This window comes from Drosophila kikkawai, chromosome X (assembly GCF_030179895.1).
Source record: "Drosophila kikkawai strain 14028-0561.14 chromosome X, DkikHiC1v2, whole genome shotgun sequence".
NCBI lineage: Eukaryota > Metazoa > Arthropoda > Insecta > Diptera > Drosophilidae > Drosophila > Drosophila kikkawai.
In genome coordinates this window covers 20,799,304-20,821,805 of record NC_091733.1, presented here as the reverse complement: position 1 = coordinate 20,821,805, position 22,502 = coordinate 20,799,304, and the positions used below count along the sequence as shown (strand labels likewise).

General features: G+C 37.8%; 1 protein-coding gene and 1 long non-coding RNA gene across 2 annotated transcripts in view; one reads left to right on the top strand and one right to left on the bottom strand.

Moving 5' to 3' along the window:
- The window catches only part of LOC121502061 (uncharacterized), a 95,155-nt gene that overhangs the window by 33,552 nt on the left and 39,101 nt on the right, over positions 1–22,502 (bottom strand). The gene's annotated exons all lie outside the window — the stretch shown is intronic.
- LOC108084666 (Activating transcription factor 3) overlaps positions 14,851–22,502 on the top strand; it is a 41,715-nt gene continuing 34,063 nt past the window's right edge. Inside the window, exon 1 of the mRNA XM_017180988.3 lies at positions 14,851–15,440. The gene's annotated coding sequence lies outside the window, so the exon portion shown is untranslated. The remainder of the gene's footprint in view (positions 15,441–22,502) is intronic.

Genomic DNA, 22,502 nt, shown 5'->3' with positions numbered 1-22,502 from the left:
TTTTAGCAATTCCAATGTGCTCGCTCGGCAAACAGGCGGACAAACCACTGCAAACTTGGCCAAAAGGCTCTAATCAGCTTAGTTTCATTTTAGATTTTGGGAATATTTCAAATAAATATTTGGGGTTAAGGTTTGCCACTTATTGTAGTCTTGGATCAAGAAGTTTCCTCATTCTCCAGCTTGCTTACCGAAGGTTAGCTCGTTAACAGGGGCTTTTAGGAGAACAAAATGTGATGTAAGGCGGAAAAAACGGAGTTGCTATCTGCAACTATTACATTTTCATTATTTTTGATGATTAAATCAAGTTTAATTTACTAACCATAGGTTAGCTCTTTAGCGGAGACTATTTAAATAATAAAATAAGAGGTTAAGTGGAAAAAATCGGATTTGTTTTGATAGATTCCAGACTAACTGATGATTATTTATTTTATGATTAAACTGATTTTAGTTTATTAACCAGAGGTTAGCTTATTAACAATAGCTTTTAAGAGCGCAAAGCGCCAAAATCGATTTTTTTTAAGGAAATAATTTGCTACTAACACGTTTTCATTATATTTGATGATTAAGTCAAGTTTAAATTATTAACCATAGGTAAGCTTTCTAACAGGGACTGTTAAATTATCAAAATATGCAATTAATCACAAGCGAAACTCTTTCTTTGCGGCAAACTATCAAATCTTCATCATTTTTTTATGACTAAATCAAGTTTAAAACCCCTTAAAGAGTCCACGTTAGTCTTAACGAAAAATATTAACTACGCAGCGAGAAATCGAGCCTTAGAACTATTGAAACCCCTTAAAAAGTCCACGTTAGTTAACTGGCTGTTTGTTTATACAAAAAATATTAACTACGCATCGAGAAATCGATCTTTAATCTAGACCTGACGCTGATTTACCATCAAGAAGCAAATTCCAAATACCAAATGCCATGGAAATACACAGATCTCTTGGCGGAAAATGCCAGTAGTGAGTGGCTCCAGTGGACATGGACACACTTATAGAGCATGACTTAATGTGCAATCTAATCGGAAGTCACCCTCTCCTCCATGGTTAGCCCTTGGTGCTCCTCGCTCCTCCTATCAATCAGTCCAGCGATTGGCGGGCGATAACCCAAACCCTGGCCGGCCAATCCGCGACAGCCAGTTCCGATCCCCGATTCGCGACGGCGGCCCTCGGTTATAATTAGCAATTACAACTGCGGACAGACGAGCGATAGATCGATCGATCGTTGGATCGCTCGATCGATCCCTCCGCCGATCCAGGGCTTTATCAACTGCTCGCGGCGCTTATAATTTATGGCCAATAGTTGTCGGCTTGAATTTATTAAATGCATTAAGTAATTGTCGCTATTTTCGCGCCAGTGATTTCACTTTGGCGGCACTCTTCCCCACCCCTCTTGCACCGAATGATAGTCATATCTGTGGATTGTCCAATTGGCCAATCCAACCCGGAGTCGCAATAGGGAGGGGGTGGAGCCTTCTACTCTATCTAGGTGACTAACACACACTGCGAGAGCTGTAAATTAGACTATAAAGAAGGGGTTTATGTATAGGAATCAAGAGGATCTGAAGAGGCGCTATAGGTAGAGATTGACTCCTGGCAAGGACAAAGAGCAGCCCTGTTCTTTAGGATCGTTGATCATATAAACTTGGTTAGAAACTTGCAAAGCTGCGAAAAAGCCGTTTCTGACCCCATAAATCATATATATTCTTAATCAGCATTAACAGGTGAGTATTTTTAACCGTATCCAGGTGAAAACAAATTTTTATTATTTCCCAAAAAAATATTTTAAAAATGCACAACTTAATAAGAGGTAAAAAATTCATCGAAACCTCTTTGTAAACTGTCAACTGTTAACATTTAGTCATATTTTTCTAAAGTTTTTTAGCTAAAATGTCTCTTAATGTTTGGATTTTTTAAAAGGACATGGAATATATATACAAGAGAACAAATTGTTATTATTGTTATTTTAGGTAAATAATTAAAAAATAGTAATAATAAATGTACTAATAAATATATAAATATTTTTAATAAAAAACTATTTCAACCTATAAATAGTTAGGTAATTTGTATTGTATATTCATATATCCGCTGGATCTCTTTTACCCCCCAACAGTCTAGTTTTCTAGCATTCGCAATCGCTATATTCCCTCGTTTCAACTAAATGCAAACAAATAAAATAAATAAAATAAATATGAAAAAAAAGAAAAAGGAACACCAACACGCAGTGTGAATGAAATATTGTAATCTCCATTCCGATTTCATTCCACTCAGAGTTCACTTGTAGGTTGAGGATATGATTCACGATTCACTTCAATTGAGAACATTCCAGCAGCGGTTAGAACCAGAGGCAGAGGCAACCATAAAGGGGACTACTTGATGGCCAAACTGGCGAGGCAAGTCCCCTTGACAGACGCCACTGGACGATGGCACACACAAAACCTTATCAGCGAAGAGGCACTACTCCAAGCTTCGGTGTGCTTAGCAGCAGCGATCCCCAGTCCCCCCACCCCTCTCGGCCGGCGGAATATCAAAAGATTCCATCTGAGCTGGAACCAAGTGCCCCTTGAGCTTCCCCTTAACCCCTTAACCTTCCACCGAAAATGTATAACTATTTATATGAGTCTTTAAATTTGTCAAGAATAAAATATAAATAATGAAAAGGTCACTTTTTCTCCTCTACAAATTATTTAAAAGTTTGTAAACAAAAAAAAAAAAGTAAAATTAAATGAAATTTGATTCCAGGAAGCTTTTATAACTATTTATGTGAGACTACAAATTGCTGAAAACAAAATTATAAATAATAGAGGAAACTTTTTCTCCTCTAAAATTCAATTAAAATATTTATAAAACAAAAAAAAAGGAAAAATTTAATGAAATTTATTCCCAGAAACCTTTTAGAAAATGCCTCAGTTATCAGGGAAAAGCATATTTCCAGCTAGAATTGGACCTACACATGACACTCCACACACAGTATCTGGGTTCAAAATGGTAATGTTGCCTCTGGAGTTGGAGGAGACTCATGCTTGGGGTGTTCTCTTCGTTTGTTGACGCCATTAACCACATGCCGGCGGGCCAAATCACATACGCAAATATGCTGAGCCAGCAGCAACGACCCCAAAAAAAACTCTCACCTGCAAGCAGGTTTCATAAAAACAAAAAAACAAAAAAAACTGAAAGAAAGCAGAGGAAAAGCCAACGGCTGTGCGTGTGTGCTTGTGTCCTGTGACCTGTGTCCTTCGAGTGTTTGAATTAATTGCGTAGCGCACGCCCGCCTGGCGACCACTGGGGAGTATTAAGAGACTGGGGGAAGGGATGATTGGGCTTGGACTGGGGGGTGCCACACGGCCCACACAATAAATGAGTTTATGTCCTAGTCCGAGGTCCTCCTCGGATCCCAGTTACTAGTTCCCAGTTACCCGGTCTTGACATCCCACGTTTAGAGGAGGCATTTTGGCTATTTGAAAGCTTATAAACTAGCTATGTTCTAGGTTTTTTTAAAGGAAATTTATTACTTATATTCCTAAGATTAATTTTTATCAAAAAATTGGTTTCAACTATGACTTAATGTTAAAATGAACTCCAAACTTGGTTCAAATATTGAAGTTCAAATTGGGTTGTGTCAGTTATTATTTAACCTTCGGTTTAAGTGGCTCCTAAACTCATCGTTAATTTAATTTTTTTTTTTTGTAATCAAAATAAAAAGCCCTACAGAGTATTTTCTTTATTTGCAATTATTTAATTTTTAGTTAATTCTTATTAATTCCGAAAAAACAGCTTTGTGTTTATGGAAAGGAAAATTTAACGGTTCGTTATGTTAACTTACAATTAATAAAACTGTAAATTAAATCATTCTTTAATTATTTTTTTGGTTCAATTATATCAAACCACTTAAAAAATTATTTTATGTCTTTGGTTAATATACATATATTTCGTTAAAACTTTTTTTTATTTGCGGGCAGCAGAACTGATTGTTAAGTTTAACTAACAGTTAAGTAAATTGGAACCTTAACTTAGCCCTTTGAAGCCAGTTTTCTATGAGTAGCTCCAGTAAACATTTAAAAACTAAAGAAATTGCCATAATTAAATTTAAAACAAAGCATTAACCTAAGGAAACTGCTTTCCTTCTGTTACTTTTAAATAATTTTCTTTTTCGTATTAATTAACTTTAATCCAAGTAGGTTAATTAATTAGAGGATTTTAATTAACAAAAAGTATGGAATCAGGAATTAATAAACTTCCCAAAACTGCCTGATGTGTCTTAGACTTTTATTGTTTTTTTTTAGTTATTTTTCCCAGTGCCAGCACTATGCTCAGCCCACATCCTGCACAGCCTGTCCTGCTGGCCGATGTCCTCCTGTCCCGCCTGCCTGTCCGCGAACGCGTGTTGCTCGTCGAGTACATAAAACTGGCGCCACAAGTCTGCACACAAAATGGCGGCCCACTTGGCCCAGACCCGGACCCGGACCCGGACCCGGACTCGGACTCGGATCCGGCCGCCATGCTCCTCTCTTTCAATGTCTCCATCGTCGACGACGCTGGCTCCTCCTCCTCCTGCTCCTGCTCCCCAGCTCTCCAGCTGTCGTCCGCTTTATTATACAATCGTAATTTCGTATCGTAAAAGCAAGCGGGCGTCGAAAAAATGTGAAAGAAAGTTTTTCGTGTTGCGTGCAGGACCTCGCTCCATGGTTCTCTCTTTTAGTTTTTTTTTTTTTTTTTTTGTTCACGAGGGGTTGGAGTTCAGAGTTGGAAGCTCGAGGCAGGGAGTGGTGGAGCGACTTCTCAGCGTCAATCGATACCAAGTGGATCCCAAACAAAGCAGAGTTTCGCTTTCAAGGTATGTTTTTTTTTTTGTAAAGCTTTTCGGGTGTGGCCTCCTAAGGCTCCTCCCTGACCAAGCCACGGAAATGGGTCACCAGTTGCCAACTATTCGCAGAGAGAAAATCTGATGTGCAACAGTTAAGGGGAACAGGCAGGAAGGAAGGAAGGAGTCCTCTTAGAATTTTTCCTCTTTTGCCCGTTTCTATCGAGAGAATTCCATAAAACATAACGTCAAGCTGTCGGAATCGCTGGGATTATTTGATAAGCTATATATTACCGAAAAGTTATCAATATCGTAAAACTATAACAAACATGAGATCATAATTGTAAAACTAGGTAAACCTGTGGAAGGTTTAAACTATTTTTTAGGTGAAAATTAAGCAAGAACTTTGGGCACTCAAAAGAAACATTTTTCCTGAAAATGATATATTTTTCTATAACTACTGGGTATCCTTGAGATCTATATATAATTATGTGTCCTCATAATTGAAAACTAGGTAAACCTTGTAGAAGGTAACATAGATAACATTTCCAACTATTTCCTAGTTCAAAATTGAGCAAGAACTTTGAACACTTAAAAGAAATATTTTCCCTATTTATATAATATATTTTTCTATAACTAGAGGGTATCTTTTAGATCTATATATAATTATGTAATAATTGTAAATTGTAATTGTAAGCTAAGTAAACCTCTAGAAGCAAGCATTTCCAACTATTTTCTATTTAAAAATTAAGCAAGAACTTTAAGCATTCAAAATAGTTAGATTACCCAGTAAATTATAGCTAGAGGGTATCCTTCAGATCTATATAAAATTATTATTATCTTTTTGACTCCTCTCACTGTCTGTGCTTGCTTTCCACTCGCTTAAATTCTAATTGAAGTTTATGCGGGGCGACAGGGGTGGCATTGGCAGACTAGGAACTTGGCTAACTGAAGGATTGACTGGCTGACTCGCTGAAGGACCAACCTAACCGGCTGCAGAGTGGCGCCCTTGGCTGTCGTGTGTTGTTGTTGTTGTCGTCGCCGCCCCTGTTATTGATCCGCTGTTTTCCCAGGAAAAACTGGCAACCCACACGGCGGCAAATAACGGAGCCAGAGTCGAAGTCGGAGCTGGGGCGCGGAAGCTTTTCTCGCGTGCTGCCCACAGACAATAATGTTTGCCTTGCCTCGGCTTTTTCCTACTCCTTCCATATATTGCCCTTTCTGGTGCAACGATTAGGAAAACGCCAGTGCACACTCAACTAAAAACATTGCAGCTTAAAACCACCTAATATAAACTAGTCAGATTTTTATATTGAATATCCTAGACAAGCTAAACTTAATTCTGAGAATGTTTACAATCTGATATAAAATTTTGCGCTCAAAATCATATGGGAAATTTCGAAAATGTTAATATATCGGAATTTTAAGTATCGAAAAATATCGATTTTAATGTTACTTAATTTTATTAGAAATTAAAGAAATATATATTATTAAATTGTTGTCTTTATATATACAAAAAATTCAAAATTACATTTTTGAAGGTCGTTCAATACACCGAAGAGAATATTGATTTATAGCAGCTTTAACATATTGATTTTTATATAGAATTTCTGTTAAAATATCGATAAAGTATCTATACATTGATGCTGTCTGATTTTTAGTCTACTGCTTTTCTTATTTCCTAAAAAAAAATATGTATATCAAATAAAATCAACATTTTTTAAAAGTTAATAACATTATATTTCTCTGTGTCAAATAACGCAGGAAAAAGCATTAGACCGAGTTAGGGATGCAGTCAGCAAATTTCCCGTGAATCAAATCGGAAATTTGAATGTTATTTTTTTAGTTATCGCCGATATCTTTGGCGCATTTCCGCCGCCAGGAGGCGCAGGTCTCGATATCACCAGCGCAGAATATTCGTCATTTATCGCCTACCGAACTCTGACTATGATTATATGACTACTATTTGCCTTGTTTACTATGCTCCCCACACACTACACACAGTCATGCACTGATTAACCGGGAAAAGATATAAGGTTGAAATCTCAAAGGAAAATTTTGAAGAGGTAAACTTTTAGGGAGTCATCAAATTATTTTTTTTCCTTAAATTATGAAATTATTTTTTGAGGTACGAAAACTACCTGGCACTTTAAACTCCAAGCACTGCTTACATTCTGGTAGATATTTGCAGAAATTTTTTATTATTTTTCAAAAACATTTACCTAAAAAATAATTATTCCCACTATTGGCATTAAGAAAAATTCAATTTTGTGATTATAAAACCCATCTCAAACTACCCCCCATTGATTTCAAGCAATAAGCTTGTACTTGCATGGAAATTAACGACAAAAAGTACAAATTGATGAAAGTAAAAAGCAAGTGAAGTGAGTCCTTCAGTCACTTTCCACACGGGATATACCCAAATGTCAACTACATTGTAGTTCTGACATTCCTCATACGCCTCGTTGGCTCTGGCCCGCTTCTTCCCTTACTCCAACTGGGCCAAGTGTTTTTATGGTCTTGCGTGAGGCCATAAAACCCCGGAGGCATGCAGCTAGAGAGGATGCACGGAGCCGGACAATGTGGCACATTGTGCCACAGTCAGGCACGACATCTCCAACCCTCCAACTCTACTCTGCTAGCTTTAAATACCACTTCGACGATAGATCCATTATGATATATTCCACCGATCGTCTTTGATTTATGTGCCCTCGTAGGCATTCCGAATCTCGTTTTGCTGGGCATTAAGATGTTGCCAAGAGTCACACTAATCAATAACAGCCGCTTAGTGGCTCGAACTTGGGGACAGGTTGACCATCGATCGTGTCATTTAACCCAATGCTCCGCCTCGATGTGTTAATCTCCAAGTCCAGCGACTCCAACAGGTCGATACATCTAGTGGTTAGAGCTAGATCTGTAGCTGGGTGCTGGCATGCGGAAAAACAAGATTCGAAATATCGAAAACCATAAACAAAAGGCGACAGAAAAAACATTAGAGAAAGAGGTTTTCTCAGACTTCAAAAGCCGAAGTGTTGAATACACTTTATAACAAAAAACTACTACTATAAAATGCTCGAAATATATTGAAAATAATTTTATATAAAATGCTTAATGTTGTTTATTGTATAAATTTTTAAAATTTATTTGCCTTGATTGTTGTTGTTGTTGTTTGAAGATTGAATATTTCTTTGCCCTACGTCATTGAATTGATAAGAATTATTCTTTCATAGTGACTTCAATTTTACTGCGTTCAAAGCTCACATCACATCGATACGGATTGATAACAAGTACTATGTGTAGTATATAGTATTTTTTTATTGTTTGTCATGCCTCACAACAATCAATTTTATGAAGGTCTTTCCTAAAGAGAATTCCGTATTTAGATCAGAATAAGTCTGTTTGTTTTCAAACATTTCCCAAGTACTTTTTAGATCGTTCCTAAAAAGATTCTTCATTCTTCATTCAGTTCTTCCTACAAAAATGTGCCTTAAAACTGAATAAAGTTTTCTACAGTTAAATTTTTTAGATTTTTTTTTTTTTAATTTCCTTTATTTAGTTCATTTCTTAAATCAAGGGCGAAGTTAACTTATTTTGCTGGTTAATTTTTAAAAAAAAACCATGGCTAATTCGCCCTAAAAATCTCACGTAAAAAAATTTCACACTTGTGCACATATAATTCCCAACTGATTCTAGCATCCCTGACATGAAGTGACGGTGGCCGGCCTTGGGTATAGACAATGGTGAGCACATATGTGTATACAAGATTGTGCTATTAAATATGTGGAAATACTTAATTATTAAGTGTAGTTAACAATTTGAAACTTAATGTAAAATAATTTTACATTCAACTCAAAACTCTTAAATTTTTCTTTATCATAAAGTTATAACCTTCTGGCAAAAACAAACTCCCCTTAAAAGCAGGAATACTTTTAACCAAGAGCAGAACCCAACAATAGGAGGCCAAGTCCAGTAGCCAGTAGCGAGCCAATGGTATTAACTCAGAGCCAGACATAGCCCATAGAGATCGATCGTAGATCGTAGAAACCCTTCTCCAAGAGGCAATATGTGTGGTGTGTAAACAAGTCCCGGCTGTAAACAAGTGGCGAGTGACAATTGGTGATCTGTCAGATATTTCGGCAGCTCCACAACAGCACCCCACCCTATTCACCTAATCCCCCAGAGACTTCCATTCGCCATTCGTCGTGTGTGTTCTGAATGGGCTTGGCACTTGGACACTTACACGATAGATAAATCAAGTGACTGGAAGCAATATACATACATATGTATATATATTCATATATAAGTCGGAGACAAAGCCAGGGCTGATCGATGGCTAGTGATCTGGTGATTAACTCCTGGCCCTGATCTTACCCAACACCTACCATTAGCTCATCCGGCATTTCCGCTTTTGATGTATACTATTTTTCTCCCTTGGTGCAACCCCACACCTACCTCCCACTGGGTTACCGATCGATTAGTATGCAAATCCGTATATTTTCATTTCATTTAGCCTTTTTGACTCGCGACACTATTTCAATTTGTGTCTAATTAATGCCACAAAGTCATTTGCCAATGCATTTTCAGGGGGACTGGAGAAGAAGAGGAGAGAAAGCCTGCTTGATCTTGGTGACTAACAGCTAGAAAAGTCATAAAAAAAAGTTATAGTCTTTCCAAAAAAAGAATCTGGCTGATCGGATGATATTACATGTCTCTTTATCCTTGTATTGAGTAGGTCCAAAAGCACTTCCTCTTTAGGATCCCTCTATTGTATTTATTTAAAGATATATAAGATCCTTTCTCTTAGAAGTTTTATAAATTCCATCTAACTATATTTTTTAGTTCTTTTAATATGAGAGAAAGGGTATATAATGGGTTGGGTATTTCCTTTAAAATGTATGGTTTATGCTTAATTATTTTAATAATAAATAGTCTATGTACAATCTCCTTAAAATATCACAGTTTAAATTTTAAAAAATTCAAATTTAAGGTTTTCTTGGGGGAAATAAGTACATTATAAAATCATACATGTACCATAAATCATTGCTTTATATTTAAATAACAATATATCAAACAATGTAAAAATTCACGGTAGCTTAAACAGCATGAATTGTGACAATTTCAGGGTCAAAAAGAGAGAGCATGATCCTCGAAATATACAACAAATATTGACTGGTTTCTTGACGGTTAGATTATTAGAAATATATAATTAACACATACCACTTGGCACTCGCTAAAAATTATATATATAAAGAAGGAAAAGTATATATAATTAACATATATTTAAAGGGTAACCAAAAAGCTTCCACTTTCTTTACACATTTTCCTTAATAACGTTCCAGTCTCCACTCTCCACCACTCGCCAACTCTTTTTGCCTTCCAGCAAATAAAAATTCCAATTTCAATGGGTGGGCGTGTTCAAACTGATGGGTATCAATTAGGCGACCCAGCGACCCAGACACTCTAAATTCTGTTTTAGCTGATTATTTTATGGGTTTCCTTAGTTTGCAATGATTAATATTTATTTGCATATTCATATGCAAAAAAGAGAGAAAGACAGAAAGAGAGAGAGCGAGAGAGATCGCACAGCAATTGCTATTGAAATTGTCTGAAATACCCTGTAGAGACCCCGGCCTATCAGGCCCAGCCAAGAAATTTTACTTATTAAAAAATCCCTGGGTATTCGCTGGGTCGACTTCCGCCCCGCTTAGTTGACCCTTTGTTGTTGTTGGTTTACATAACACGTTTTAGCATTTCATTAAAGCAAAATTTTAGCTATGAATGCGCCACTGACTGCAGCAGCAGCAACAATAACTGACAATTCCAATTGACTAACTCAGAGCTGCAGCGCTGCACTGGATGCTTCCAAGGGAAGGAGTGGGAGTGCTAGCCCCCACACACGCAACGCATGAGTGTGTGTGTGTGTGTGTGTGTGTGTGCGAGAGCTTCTCCCACTGCACTTGCAAAAGTGCGAACAGGCGCACAGCAGCCGCAGATCCATCGCTTCCATTCTTCCCTTCGCAATCCCATTCCATATAATTGCTTCCATACAGGCCCGGTCAAAATAAAAGTCTAAAGTTCGAAATGGAGAAATTAACTAGCCTGAATCTATACACATTTGTAAAACTTTTTCTTATTTTTAATAATTTAAAAATGTAAGCAAATTTAAAGGGTTTACATCATTAAAATTCTTTAAAATTTAAACAAATTTGTACATATTTCCTAAAATTTTTAATAATGTATATGTTAACCAAGAAAAAACTAACATAGAAAAGCTGCCCGTATTGGGTTTTATGCTTTTCTTTTATGATTTTATTTAGTGAAGAGGTAGTTTGCGACCCTATAAGGCATACCATCTTTTTGATCAGCATCAACAGGCGAGTCTTTCTAGCCATGTTGGAAAGAAAATAAAATTTCACTATTTCTTCAAAAATTCGGTAAAATGGCCAAAAAAAAATTTCGATTTCTTAAAAAATTAAATGTAGTATGCAGATTTATTAACCTAATGAAAACTAACACAAAACCGATTTAAAATTAATACATTTTTGCCTGAGTTATGATAGATATCTATGTCAAGGGTAAAACAAATTTTGGCTTACTGAATTTAGTTTTCTTATAAGCATCTTTTCTTCATAATTATTATAAATATATTTTTATGGCTGAAGTAATAATTTAACTAGATCTTTAAAAAGCAGTTATTAGTTTAAAAAAAAAAAGTAGTACTTCCTACTTGAAGTATTGTATTTTTCTGTGAGGCGACAATTTGGCTATCCTATTTGTCTGACCCCAACTGTGTCTGTGAGTCTCCCTCGCTTTGTGTGCACTTTCTTTTGGGGCACTTTTTGGCACGCTTCGGACATCGCAGCTGCTGCACAATTTCCATATGCCACTGGCAAGCAAGCCCCCCTCCGCCTCCGCCTCATGAACCCCACGAACCTCTTTCCCGTTTTGCCTACCGCCCGCGCCTCCCCTGCGTTCCCCGTCGCCACTTGGCGCTTTTAATGCTCATTTTATTCCTTTATAAATTCGCTATTAGATGCCAACAGCGGCGACGGCGACATAGAACTTTTCTGTGTTGGAATATACTTATATTAGTTGCCGTAGTTGTTGCTATTGCTGTTGCTGTGCCTGCCGTTGCTGTTGCTGTTGTTGTTGTTGTTGCTGCCCCACAGTGGGTTCTGTTATTGCCATTGTGTTGTTCTTGCCGCTAGACATTTCTATTGGAGCCCGTCGGCCAATCAGAAAGCAAATGACGGGATCCACGGCGAATGGAGGAGCAGCATGATGCGAGTAAGAGTCTAAAAATAGCCCCAATACATTCACTGGGCACGAAGGCGCACCCGAAGCGATACGAAGGCGAACGCGAGCCACGAAGCTTTCGCTTTTTCGCCCCCTTGGCTCGGCCACCCGTCTCTCTTGCCCCCTTGTTTTTGCTTTCGGCGGTCGCGTGGAAACGTGAGTGGGACAAACAAACTGTGTGAGCGAAAAACGAAACGGATGGATATGGAACATAGCCGGTTGGCGGCGGGTCCACTCTCTCCCTCTCTGTTTCTCGCTCTTGCTCTCACGCTGCCTGCAAGAGTGGAGCATTTGTTATTGTTTTTATGCGACTTTGTAGCCGGCGTTTAGTTGCTTTTTTCGCCGGTGTTCCATTCCCACCCAACCCCACCGATTGATAGCGGGAAGAATTCTCACTCGTAGCTTGCAGCGCTCCTTTGGCTCCTTGGCGTCCTTCTTCTCGACGTAACTTGAGCGTTGTCACGTCGTCTCATTCGGCCTTTCTTTACCTCCTTGCCTCGCAGCCTTATTCGTGCACCATTAGCTGATAACCGATAACTTATCACACATGTAGTAGTTGTTGTTGTTGTTATTTATGCAATAATTAAGTGTGTTCTTGGGCTTTATCGGCTTTGGGGTCTCGACTTTTTGCTGTTTTCCTGCTTTTAAAGTTTGTGCAACGACATTGCTTGAGAAAAGCCCCAAACACAAATACCAATAGCGACATAAAATGGGGATCAATTCGACCATATTCCTTATCAAATTAAAAACTACCTTTTAAATATACATTTTAAATGAAATATAATATGAATTAAATAATTTATAAATTAAATCTTAGTCATTTAAAATTGATACATTTAGTTTTAAAAATTTACTTAAATTTTACTTGCTTTTGTTTCGCTGATTCCATATTTCCAATATGTATACATATATTTTTATTTTATTTAATTTTGTTTAATCTTAGATAAGGGAATACCCGGGTAAGTCATAAAATATAAAGTGTAAATGCCTTTGTTCTTTATCTTTATCAAATAATTGTTTTAATTAATTGTGACAATAAAATATTACTTTGCTTGCTTTTAACAAATATTTTACTTTTGAAACAAAAACATAAAAATATGTCAAATACTTAGTTAATAAAGTTAACTCCAAAATTAAGGAATTGCAGACACTTGCAGTGTGCCGCACAACCGGCTGCGCATGCCGCTTGGGCTTAAAAAGAGAGAGAAGAAGGAGTGAGCGAGAGCGAGAGCGAGAGGGATCGATGGGGAGCATAAAAAACATTTTCAAGGTCACGGCGGCGCTGCTGCTGCTGACGTCGCTGCATTTGAAATGCGTGTGTGCAGCACCCAGTCCGATGCCAAACGTTCCGCCCCAGTCACGAGCCCCACAGAGCCAGAGAAAGAGAGAGGAAGCGAGGGAGTTTGGAAGAACTTTGGAAACGATGGGACCAAGCAGGGGAACGACTCAATGGAGTGGTCTGAGGGGGTGGTGGGTGGCAAATTTGACAGCCCAAATAAAATGCGAATATTGATAAGGGGCCAATGCTTTTGCTATTTTCGCCTTTCCCACACATCCGCCGCTATAAATGTGTACAAAGATCCCTACATAATCGATCCGTCTGTCGGATTAGTCTGTAGTAGTGGCAGTAGCTCTGTACCTCCCCCTCCCACTTCTTTGCCAATTCCCTGGGGAGCTGCCCCACTGTGCCTCTTTTTTTGTTTTTGCTTTCTTGCGTTCTGCTTTCGACTTTTTGCTCTTTCGCGTTTCCACGCATATCCACACACATACACACCACACATGTGCACATTCAATTTTTGGATATCTGCCCTGCCGTTCCGATTCCACTTCCACCATCTACTTCCATGCCACGGGGGCCGGCCAGTGGCTTCGTAAAAGGGGATTTCCTGTAGCTTAAATTGAATGTGAATAAACATTGTAACATTATTTATTCATCATATTCTTCCGAACTCCCACATATTTTTATATGGTTAATGTTATTATATTAAATCCCCCGACAGGGATTAGTATTTTTATGTTAACATGTTTCCCCCTTAAACCACACTTTAACTGATCGTTAATTTTAATGGGACACTGTGGAACTGATAGAGATAGCTATTTATTGTAGGAATCCTATAATTATAATATCTAACTCTAAGAAACAACCCCCTCCCTTTGTACCCCCAACGCCTCTGGCCGATGTTTGTAGTGCGTTTGTTTATTTGTTTGACGTGGCCCGTTGCCAATCGTTCCGACCGGTCGGTTGGTTGGTTGGTCGGTCGGTCGCTTCGTCGGTCGCGTCGGCGTCGGCACTTTAGCGTCTCAGTGCTTTGCGTGTACCGGACTCGAACGCAACGCCACAGTCGCTGTCGCTGTCGCCAACTGACGCCGCAGCCAGCCAGACCGACCGACGACGCGTTCCCACCAACCCACCCCGTTCTGTTCCGTTCCGAACCGTTTCCCGCACCACCCCCTCCTTTTTGACACAGCACTGCCGTTCTTATTAGATTTTATGGCGGCGCGACTTTGACTTAGAACAGCAGCAGCAGCAGGGGCAGCAGCGGCACGTAAGAACAACAACAACAAGCAGCAGCGGCCGCGCCTTTTGGACGTTCCGATTTCGCTCGGTCCGTGCGCGCGTGCTCGTTCCTTATGCCATTTCGTTGCGTTCTCGCAGCGTTAGAATCGTTCGGTCTCTGCCGCAGCCGACGTCGACGTCTCTGCCGCTGGCTGACTTATTGGCTTTAAGCGAATTTGAACGTCGCTCGGACTTTTATTCAACGTGTTGGTTCCGTCGCGTAAGCAACTCTGCCACAATCGAGCAGCAGCATTTGCAGCGGAAACTGAAACCGAAACCGAAACACACACAAAATTCACAAAAACACAAAATTACAAGCTAAAAAATTACAAAAAAAAAAAAAAAAACACAAAACCGATGAATGTAAAACAAAAAACATACAGAATATTCCCCAAAAAAACTCGCGAAAACCTATAGAGTGTTAAAAAAAATCACAAGTTCTGACCATATTATACAAATACCAAACATATTTTTTTGAAGTGTGAACCCACAAAGTGCTTTAAACCAACAACAACTACTACTACTATTACTACTACTACCAAAATGCCTTTAAACAGCGTCACGCTTTAGTGTCACAAGTGTAAGAAAGTCCCCACCCCTTTTTGCAAGACCAATTTTTGAAACTGAAACAGGTGTCCGTCTGCCAGTCTGCCACTGGGAGCAGCAGTGTTGGTAAGCGGAGCAGCATAACAGAGTGTTGCCAAGCGGAGCAGCATAACAGTGTTAGCAAGCAACCAACGAAGCAAGGAAGCAGCAGCAGGTGGCCGAAAAGCAGAACAAACAGGTGAGCATTTGTTAACAATCCAAGATTCTGAAAATCTGACAATTCATTCCTCCATCTTGACCCATCTTTTTGCCCCTAAAAAATACGTGACTTTCCTCACACATTTGCAGCAGTTCCATATTATCGCAAGTAAACAAAGTCTCCACCTCGGGGGAAACCGAACCTAAAACCCCTTCGAAAAGTACCGGAAACTAGCCAGAATCTCAAGGGACAGAGAGCAGTGTTCAAAGGTGCCCGCCTAGAGGTCAGGGTTTTTAGGTTTCGTAACACCCAAAGTAATTCACTTATACTATTCAGGATCGTATCTATCGATAAAATGCACTCATTTAGTTCTGTATATAAAAAAAACACCATCAAAGGCCTTCATTGATTGCACTTTCAAGGAATTTATTACATTTTTTTCGGTTTGAGTCCACTAGGGTCCATTCATACTTTTTTGGCGAACTCAGAGGCACTTATCATATCACTTGACATTTTCAGTAGAATCATTCATTTCTTCTATTATATTTACACACTCGAAAAGCCCTGTTGTTATTGAAAGATAACACCTTTAAGGGTATGAATGAGAACTGGTGACTGCGTTACCAAAAAAAAGTACGTCTAGTTGGTTGAATAACCAACTTACCAAGTGTTTATAAGAGATGTTTGATTCATTTTCTCAATGTCTAATTAACAAAACGGCCAGTTAACTAGAACTGTAAGTTTACTTTTAACTGAAAAGAGTTAGTTATAAAGTTAGTCTTTCTTGAAGCAATATATAAAGTAGAAGATACAAATGCATTGGCACACGGCGGCTACTGCCAACTCATCATCACAGGCACACACACACACACACGGAGGTTAACAGGTGTTTTGCCTCTTTGCGCACTTCTTTTGCTCGTTGGCATTGCCTTCATTAATCAGCTGCTTTCTGCTGCACACAGGCACTCACAGATACGCAGCTACAGATACAGATACAAATACAAAGATATAAAGATACACAGATACTGTGCCTGCCATTTAGAACCATTGCCAATTGGATTTATGGACAATTTGGCGAAAACTTTTTGTTATGTATCTCTGGCAATGCATTCATTAATGAATATATTTGTATATTTTTATGTTCAACCCCCTCTCCCCCCGAATACTAGCGCAAAAACCCTCCCCTGCTAGCAACCAACCCCCCAAAAGGACTTTACTTATCCCGAAATCGCTGTGTGTTGCCCGTTGCGCATTTTATCGCCCAGCGAATTTATGCCCAAGTATTGCGGAAAACGCCACACCCCGCACAACACACCCCACACCCCACACCCCTCTCCCCCCCTGAGGATAGCCCCTTTCCACTGTGTGTACAATGTACGCGCTCTGTGCCCCAGAACTATTTGCCAGCGAGTGCGATGTGAATGAGCGATGAATGATGCCCATTGTTGGCAGTCCAACAACGAAAACCGAAGAAGACGCAGTAGTTACAGTAACTGAACACTCAGAAAAGGGGAAAAGGGGGCAGAATCCATCCAGTCTAATGTTCCGAAAAGAGAGCGAATACCAAGATATTCGTTTTTGGAACTGGCACTGGCAAAAAAAAAAAAAAAAAATCCAAAAACAATTCACTCACGCATGGGATTTCCTTAAAAAATTGATTACCCTTACAAATTTATAAAAAAAAAAAAAAAAACAAACAAACAACAATAGATTAGAAAAGGTCCCCAGGGCTATGATTCAGGCTTTAATATAAAGAAAAACTCAATATATATAATACTAAAATGACTTATTTCATAAGAAAACGAGACACTGAGCAAAAGTGAAAAACTTATAGTAGAAATATTTTTAGTAACTTGTTATAGGAAATGAGTCAATTATTAAATAGATTATTTAAGCCTAAATATTCCTATATTTATTCATGTTTAGTCTTAGCTTATATATATTTTTCTATGATTAATTTTAAGGCAAAACTCTTTTTGAAATCAAAGAAAGTAAAAAAGTTCTAGAAGAAAAATTCTACTATAATTTTAAATTATAAAATCTGGATTTACCATTATTCAAGTGATCAGATTACAAAAACTATACACTTTTTAACAAGTAAATTATAGTTATATTCAGAAAAGGTTAAACTAGATCATAAAACAAAACCCTAGCATATCACAAACCTCTTCAACTTGTAGGCTTTTATTTTTATTAAAATTTCTATAATTCAAGTGCATTACTTGGAATTAATGGGTCTTGTTTTCCCAGTGTTTGCTGCTCACAAAAAAAAAAACCAAACAACAAAATGAGAGACAGCTGGAGAGACAGTCAGTCGGTCGGCTAACGCCCAAATGGCGTTTTAAGCACACATAGTGCGCATTAATGAGGCCGGCCCGGGGTACTGGAGACGGAGGAGCCACAGCTCTAACTCGGGGAGTTGGGCTTAGTTTATGGCCTTGACGAGAGGCGAGGAAGACCCCTCAGCCGGGCGGCAGCCAAGCATGTAGCACCAAAGCCACATACCAAACATCATCCCCGAACCCGAAACCGTATCCAAATCCAAGTCCCAGTACGAAATCCATTCGATGCGGAGATGGGCTGTCAAAAGCAAAACTGTCGGGCATTTTCGTGAATAATTTCCACAAAAATATGTGTTATTTGTGCGCCATTGAATGCACATACATACACACATGTGTGTTGTTTTTGTAGTTGTTGTGCCAAAGCAATGAAAACTGTCACCGCGCACCGCTGGCAAATACACTACATATAGAAATCCCCCCGTCTGTTTGCATACAATGCATGTGGCAAGTGTAAACATTTCAACAGATTTGACCAATACTACATTGGAACTATCTATCGGATGGGAGATGGGAGGTATAGGAGGGGTGGTCATCTGTCTGCCTGTAAAGGGGTGTGGGCTTTGCATCAACAAGTAAGCCAAGCAAACGGTATATAGGGGTGTGAGTGGTATCACCAGGTAACACTAGGTATTTCAAGAATTTTAGGGATGTGTACGGTCCACTTTCTCAGCATCTAATTAGCTAAACTGCCAGTTAACTAGAAGTGTAAGTTTACTTTTAATCGGCAAAAGATAGAAGAGTAATATATACAATAGAAGACCATTAAAACTGTCTGTTAACATTTAACTTTTGGTTAACAAACCAGCGATTAAGAAAATCCTGGCAGCTTGATTACGAAAAACGTAAATAAATATTAAATACAGAAAATTTTCAATAAGTAAACAATTAACTAAGACTGTGTTAGTGCTTTACAGCAAATTTTAAGTCCCTTAACAGTCACTGTTAATATTTAACCTTTGATTAACAAGCCAGAGATTGAGAAAATTGATTACATAACAAGAAAAAATGTTTAAATAAATAAAAAATAAACAAAACTTGGAACTTTTTAAATAAATATTAAATAAACAAAACATGAAACTTTTTAAAAAGTAAACAATTAACTAAAAACTAGGAAAATTTTTAGATATAGCTAGGAGAACAAAACTGTAAATACAAAAAAAAAAAAAAACCCCTAGAAAAATCATAGAAGAGAAGGAAACCTCTCAAAGCAGAGGGAATTAAACAAATAACAACAGCACTGGGCGATTTTTGTAATCCCCCAGAGAGAAGAAAAAAGGGTGAACATTGAACATCGAAGCCCGCATTTGTCGGCCGGCAATCAGCTTAATTCGTTCAATTCACTTTTTGGGCAAATTGATTAACCAATTGATGTTCCTCCCAACCCTACCAGCGATTAGAGCCGTTTCCAATTCCGCTTCGAATACTGGATTCCCGATGCTTGGCTTGGCTCTCGCCCACGCGCTTTCTATTCCCTCGAAATTTTGTTGAAATTTGTATGCATTTTGATTTGCTAACGATTATTTTATTTATATTATTTACTTTTATTCCAAATGAGTGTTTGTTGAGCTCGCCCTCGTCCCGACCCGACTAAAAGGGGGTCTAGAAGCTTGGCCAAAAGCCAAAAACCGGTTTGCCATTTGTCAACTTGTCGACGACAGTCGAAAATGCGAAGCCCGTAAAAGCTTCACAAATAACAATTCTCTTCAACTGAAACCGAAAAAGAAGAAGCAGCAGCAGCATTAGAAGTCAGAGCAAAGAATAAGCAACGAATAGGGAATACCCTTTAGAAGAATTTGGGAATTCTTTATAAAAAAAACATGATGTATAAGTGATCAGAGGAAGAATTCTTCCCTACAAAAGAACTAATATTCGTCAGATAAGTTGCCCTTGACGAACCGTTGAATGTAATTCTTTAAAATTTGAAAATATCTCCAGAAGAATTCTGTTCTTGAAAAGAACCATTAAAAGAACTTATTTTTTGCCTTCATAAGAATTCACTTTAAATTATGATAATTAAAGGGACATTACTCTTCAAATTTGTTTGAGCTTCCAGAAGAATTCTTTCTTCAAAATTATTGCTTATTCCAAAACTCATTTAAGCAATATTTAAGCAAAATTCACTAAAATTTGTTACAAGAATTACCCTTTAATAACAGGAAATGATGGATTCAATTGTGGGACATTAAGTGAGTGTAAATATCATAAGAATTTGTATACGTAACCAGAAGAATTCTTCTCTTGAAGAACAAAGGATCGGGTTAGCGATTGCTTCAATTCCAATTCCACTCCCAATTCCAATTCGTATTGCTCTTTTTCTTTCACAAAAAAAAAAAATGTTTTGCGTCTAACCTTTGCCTTAACCTCTCCTTGGGGGCCTCCTACTTTCAACCGCCCCCTCTTTTTCGCCCGCTCTACCCCCCGCCATGCGTACCCACAAATTCTATCTCAGACTGAACATTTGTTTGTTGTTTGTTTTTATTGTTTAAAATTCATCACGAATTTTATTTTGTTGTGCGTTCTTTTTCGGCATACGGTTGTTGTTTTTTTTTGTTTTTTCGTACAACTTTTTTGTTGTTGTATTTTATTTTGTATTCTATTTTTTGTTGTTATTTTTTTTTCATTTCGTTTCGTTTTGTGCGCGTCGTCGTTGCTGCTGCCTTTTCGCCTAACCTTGAAGCACATTAAATTTTGTTTTTGGCTTTTCTGTTTCTGATTCTGTTTCTCCTTATTCGTTTGTTGTTGTACTTATTTTCCAACAACAAGGGAAAACAATAACAAAAGCAACAACAACAACAAGTACAATGGAAACAGCAGTTACTTGAAGTAAAAAGATGAAGAGGAAGAAGTGGGATTCTAACTACATATATGTATGTAAGTGTATGTATCTACAGTGGGGGGAAGGCACAGTTGCTGTCACCTAAATAGCAGCTTAAATAAATAAATATTTATTTAAAATATCTACATAGTTTAGAGATCAGTAAATATGGAAAAATTCTACTAAAAAAAATGAAAACCTCAAATAAAGTTGATTAAATAAATAAATAAACTTTGCAATTAGCATATTTATTAGACTTGGCTTCTTTTGTATACAGAAAAATATGTATCTTTTTTACATTTCATAATTTGTTGTTACTTGTTTCTAAAATATTCCCCCCAGTTGTATCCTGGGGAAATATTAAAAAAAAAAAAAAAACAAAATGAAAAATTCATGTGAGGTCGGTTCTGGCCTCTCCAACACTACTGTTCCTCTTCTTCCTCATGATTTTTCGGTTTAATTGTCGAATTTTCGTTTCGTTTTCGTTTTTATTTCATTTCGTATTTCTTTCCATTATATTTTTCTTTTTTTCTTTTTTAGCTTTTTATTTTTCGGCCAGCTTCTTGGCTATTTCTATCTCTATCTTGTGGCTTTGTATCTGTATCTCTGCGTCTAGCATGTCTCCGTATATATATCATTATCCGGCTGATGTTGTTGTTTTTGTTGCTCAAAAAAAAAATTACTTAATTGCAGCCATATGTGAGAGAGACTTTTGGCCAAAAACTGGAAATGTGTCGTCGTTCAGCGTGTGTGTATCTATATCTACGCATTTTTTCTTTGTCGTATCTGTATCTGTATCTAATTCTAATTTATTTTTGCCAGAAAATAAATAAATAAATATAAAGCAAAAAATCAAATAATGAGCGACCCCAAGTTAGTTCTTTCTCTCTGTCCATGTCTTGCCTTCTTTATTTATTTATTTATGCGTTTGCCTTTTATTTTATTTTGTTTTTGTTTTTGTTTTCTTCTTTTTCTTCTTCTATTCTCTGAGTATCCCCCTCTTTTTCGCTTTATTTTTATTTTTTTTTTTATATACTGATCAATAAATTACGTTCCGTTGACATGCCACCCCCTTTTTGGCACCCTCCCCGCCCCCAGCTACGCACTATGCCTCTCCGCCTCTGCCTCACTTTTTGGTCATTTCAATTGCACTCGACGTCGCAGCTAGCGTCACGCTCTGCTGCGCTTTAATGGCCCAAAACGTTGGATGGGGGGCAGGGGGCAGAGGCGCCGCCCGGGGGGAGGAAAGAGACTTACAAAAAAAAAGGGTGGGAGCTGCCTCAACTTTTGCTTTCATCGCACGTAAATTCAAATGCGAAATTGAACTTGAAATCTTGGCTTCTCACGCTTGCCAAAAATATACACAAAAAATATGAAAAAAAGATTAAATTTAAAAATTAACAGAAAACATGTTTAAAGCTGAAAAAATAAAATAATAAAAAAAAGAAACTAACTAACAAGCTAAGCCAAAAACCAAGTCTTGTAAGCCTTTGTGGGCGTGGCCTGAGGCCATGTTCGATAATGTTTTGACCCCAAAAAAGGGAAATCCCCCTCTATTAAAATCGAAATTAAAATTTCAAGAGCTTCGTATTTTATATACTGCTTAATCTATATGTACAGAGGCATTTTATAGTGGAAATTATTATAGGCAGTAACTGCTTTTCCGAGGGTGGCATTAATGAATAATGCATGTGGTGGCTCTGCTCAGTCTCTCTCTCTCTCTGTTTCTCGTTCTAACAACCCTTAAAAGTATCTTAAAGATTCGGCTTGGCAAGAACTACAAACACTATCACTAAATAAAGACATCTTAACTGAAGGTGTAATTAAATTTTTATGCTAAGCTAAATTAAAACAAAAAGGCCATAAAATGCAGAAAAAAAAAATGAACAAGAAATGAACAAGAAATGAACAAAAATGAAAGCAGAAAAGGGACTTACTTTCAAG